The following is a 4779-nucleotide window of genomic DNA, read 5'->3' as shown; positions in this document are numbered from 1 at the left end:
CAAAAGAAGTTTTTCATATAAAAATTTCAATTTTTTTAGGTTTTGGGTGGATTTTTCAATTTTTTGGGGGTGGTCACGAATTAAAGTCCTTTTCGCTCTAGGACGCTTAGTTTAGGAGATATGGGCAAAAGAAGTTTTTCATATAAAAATTTCAATTTTTTTAGGTTTTGGGTGGATTTTTCAATTTTTTGGGGGTGGTCACGAGGAGATATGGGCAAAAGAAGTTTTTCATATAAAAATTTCAATTTTTTTAGGTTTTGGGTGGATTTTTCAATTTTTTGGGGGTGGTCACGAATTAAAGTCCTTTTCGCTCTAGGACGCTTAGTTTAGGAGATATGGGCAAAAGAAGTTTTTCATATAAAAATTTCAATTTTTTTAGGTTTTGGGTGGATTTTTCAATTTTTTGGGGGTGGTCACGAATTAAAGTCCTTTTCGCTCTAGGACGCTTAGTTTAGGAGATATGGGCAAAAGAAGTTTTTCATATAAAAATTTCAATTTTTTTAGGTTTTGGGTGGATTTTTCAATTTTTTGGGGTGGTCACGAATTAAAGTCCTTTTCGCTCTAGGACGCATATTTAAGGAGATATGGGCAAAAGAAGTTTTTCATATAAAAATTTCAATTTTTTTAGGTTTTGGGTGGATTTTTCAATTTTTTGGGGTAGTCACGAATTAAAGTCCTTTTCGCTCTAGGACGCATATTTAAGGAGATATGGGCAAAAGAAGTTTTTCATATAAAAATTTCAATTTTTTTAGGTTTTGGGTGGATTTTTCAATTTTTTGGGGGTGGTCACGAATTAAAGTCCTTTTCGCTCTAGGACGCATATTTAAGGAGATATGGGCAAAAGAAGTTTTTCATATAAAAATTTCAATTTTTTTAGGTTTTGGGTGGATTTTTCAATTTTTTGGGGGTGGTCACGAATTAAAGTCTTTTTCGCTCTAGGTCACGAATTATCGTCCTTTTCGCTCTAGGACGCTTAGTTTAGGAGATATGGGCAAAAGAAGTTTTTCATATAAAAATTTCAATTTTTTTAGGTTTTGGGTGGATTTTTCAATTTTTTTGGGTGGTCACGAATTAAAGTCCTTTTCGCTCTATGACGCTTAGTTTAGGAGATATGGGCAAAAGAAGTTTTTCATATAAAAATTTCAATTTTTTTAGGTTTTGGGTGGATTTTTCAATTTTTTTGGGGTGGTCGCGAATTAAAGTCCTTTTCGCTCTAGGACGCTTAGTTTAGGAGATATGGGCAAAAGAAGTTTTTCATATAAAAATTTCAATTTTTTTAGGTTTTGGGTGGATTTTTCAATTTTTTGGGGGTGGTCACGAATTAAAGTCCTTTTCGCTCTAGGACGCTTAGTTTAGGAGATATGGGCAAAAGAAGTTTTTCATATAAAAATTTAAATTTTTTTAGGTTTTGGGTGGATTTTTCAATTTTTTGGGGGTGGTCACGAATTAAAGTCCTTTTCGCTCTAGGACGCTTAGTTTAGGAGATATGGGCAAAAGAAGTTTTTCATATAAAAATTTCAATTTTTTTTAGGTTTTGGGTGGATTTTCCAATTTTTTGGGGTGGTCACGAATTATCGTCCTTTTCGCTCTAGGACGCTTAGTTTAGGAGATATGGGCAAAAGAAGTTTTTCATATAAAAATTTAAATTTTTTTAGGTTTAGGGTGGATTTTTCAATTTTTTGGGGGTGGTCACGAATTAAAGTCCTTTTCGCTCTAGGACGCTTAGTTTAGGAGATATGGGCAAAAGAAGTTTTTCATATAAAAATTTAAATTTTTTTAGGTTTTGGGTGGATTTTTCAATTTTTTTGGGTGGTCACGAATTAAAGTCGTTTTCGCTCTAGGACGCATATTTAAGGAGATATGGGCAAAAGAAGTTTTTCATATAAAAATTTCAATTTTTTTAGGTTTTGGGTGGATTTTTCAATTTTTTGGGGTAGTCACGAATTAAAGTCCCTTTCGCTCTAGGACGCATATTTAAGGAGATATGGGCAAAAGAAGTTTTTCATATAAAAATTTAAATTTTTTTAGGTTTTGGGTGGATTTTTCAATTTTTTTGGGTGGTCACGAATTAAAGTCCTTTTCGCTCTAGGACGCTTAGTTTAGGAGATATGGGCAAAAGAAGTTTTTCATATAAAAATTTCAATTTTTTTAGGTTTTGGGTGGATTTTTCAATTTTTTGGGGGTGGTCACGAATTAAAGTCCTTTTCGCTCTAGGACGCTTAGTTTAGGAGATATGGACAAAAGAAGTTTTTCATATAAAAATTTCAATTTTTTTAGGTTTTGGGTGGATTTTTCAATTTTTTGGGGTGGTCACGAATTATCGTCCTTTTCGCTCTAGGACGCTTAGTTTAGGAGATATGGGCAAAAGAAGTTTTTCATATAAAAATTTCAATTTTTTTAGGTTTTGGGTGGATTTTTCAATTTTTTGGGGGTGGTCACGAATTAAAGTCCTTTTCGCTCTAGGACGCTTAGTTTAGGAGATATGGGCAAAAGAAGTTTTTCATATAAAAATTTCAATTTTTTTAGGTTTGGGTGGATTTTTCAATTTTTTTTGGGTGGTCACGAATTAAAGTCCTTTTCGCTCTAGGACGCTTAGTTTAGGAGATATGGACAAAAGAAGTTTTTCATATAAAAATTTCAATTTTTTTAGGTTTTGGGTGGATTTTTCAATTTTTTGGGGTGGTCACGAATTATCGTGCTTTTCGCTCTAGGACGCTTAGTTTAGGAGATATGGGCAAAAGAAGTTTTTCATATAAAAATTTCAATTTTTTTAGGTTTTGGGTGGATTTTTCAATTTTTTGGGGGTGGTCACGAATTAAAGTCCTTTTCGCTCTAGGACGCTTAGTTTAGGAGATATGGGCAAAAGAAGTTTTTCATATAAAAATTTCAATTTTTTTAGGTTTTGGGTGGATTTTTCAATTTTTTGGGGGTGGTCACGAGGAGATATGGGCAAAAGAAGTTTTTCATATAAAAATTTCAATTTTTTTAGGTTTTGGGTGGATTTTTCAATTTTTTGGGGGTGGTCACGAATTAAAGTCCTTTTCGCTCTAGGACGCTTAGTTTAGGAGATATGGGCAAAAGAAGTTTTTCATATAAAAATTTCAATTTTTTTAGGTTTTGGGTGGATTTTTCAATTTTTTGGGGTGGTCACGAATTAAAGTCCTTTTCGCTCTAGGACGCATATTTAAGGAGATATGGGCAAAAGAAGTTTTTCATATAAAAATTTCAATTTTTTTAGGTTTTGGGTGGATTTTTCAATTTTTTGGGGTAGTCACGAATTAAAGTCCTTTTCGCTCTAGGACGCATATTTAAGGAGATATGGGCAAAAGAAGTTTTTCATATAAAAATTTCAATTTTTTTAGGTTTTGGGTGGATTTTTCAATTTTTTGGGGGTGGTCACGAATTAAAGTCCTTTTCGCTCTAGGACGCATATTTAAGGAGATATGGGCAAAAGAAGTTTTTCATATAAAAATTTCAATTTTTTTAGGTTTTGGGTGGATTTTTCAATTTTTTGGGGGTGGTCACGAATTAAAGTCTTTTTCGCTCTAGGACGCTTAGTTTAGGAGATATGGGCAAAAGAAGTTTTTCATATAAAAATTTCAATTTTTTTAGGTTTTGGGTGGATTTTTCAATTTTTTGGGGTGGTCACGAATTATCGTCCTTTTCGCTCTAGGACGCTTAGTTTAGGAGATATGGGCAAAAGAAGTTTTTCATATAAAAATTTCAATTTTTTTAGGTTTTGGGTGGATTTTTCAATTTTTTTGGGTGGTCACGAATTAAAGTCCTTTTCGCTCTATGACGCTTAGTTTAGGAGATATGGGCAAAAGAAGTTTTTCATATAAAAATTTCAATTTTTTTAGGTTTTGGGTGGATTTTTCAATTTTTTTGGGGTGGTCGCGAATTAAAGTCCTTTTCGCTCTAGGACGCTTAGTTTAGGAGATATGGGCAAAAGAAGTTTTTCATATAAAAATTTCAATTTTTTTAGGTTTTGGGTGGATTTTTCAATTTTTTGGGGGTGGTCACGAATTAAAGTCCTTTTCGCTCTAGGACGCTTAGTTTAGGAGATATGGGCAAAAGAAGTTTTTCATATAAAAATTTAAATTTTTTTAGGTTTTGGGTGGATTTTTCAATTTTTTGGGGGTGGTCACGAATTAAAGTCCTTTTCGCTCTAGGACGCTTAGTTTAGGAGATATGGGCAAAAGAAGTTTTTCATATAAAAATTTCAATTTTTTTTAGGTTTTGGGTGGATTTTCCAATTTTTTGGGGTGGTCACGAATTATCGTCCTTTTCGCTCTAGGACGCTTAGTTTAGGAGATATGGGCAAAAGAAGTTTTTCATATAAAAATTTAAATTTTTTTAGGTTTTGGGTGGATTTTTCAATTTTTTTGGGTGGTCACGAATTAAAGTCGTTTTCGCTCTAGGACGCATATTTAAGGAGATATGGGCAAAAGAAGTTTTTCATATAAAAATTTCAATTTTTTTAGGTTTTGGGTGGATTTTTCAATTTTTTGGGGTAGTCACGAATTAAAGTCCCTTTCGCTCTAGGACGCATATTTAAGGAGATATGGGCAAAAGAAGTTTTTCATATAAAAATTTAAATTTTTTTAGGTTTTGGGTGGATTTTTCAATTTTTTTGGGTGGTCACGAATTAAAGTCCTTTTCGCTCTAGGACGCTTAGTTTAGGAGATATGGGCAAAAGAAGTTTTTCATATAAAAATTTCAATTTTTTTAGGTTTTGGGTGGATTTTTCAATTTTTTGGGGGTGGTCACGAATTAAAG

This window comes from Haematobia irritans, chromosome 1 (genome assembly GCF_050003625.1).
Source record: "Haematobia irritans isolate KBUSLIRL chromosome 1, ASM5000362v1, whole genome shotgun sequence".
Classification (NCBI taxonomy): domain Eukaryota; kingdom Metazoa; phylum Arthropoda; class Insecta; order Diptera; family Muscidae; genus Haematobia; species Haematobia irritans.
The sequence above is the reverse complement of the archived record's forward strand: the minus strand, read 5'-3'. Positions refer to the sequence as shown.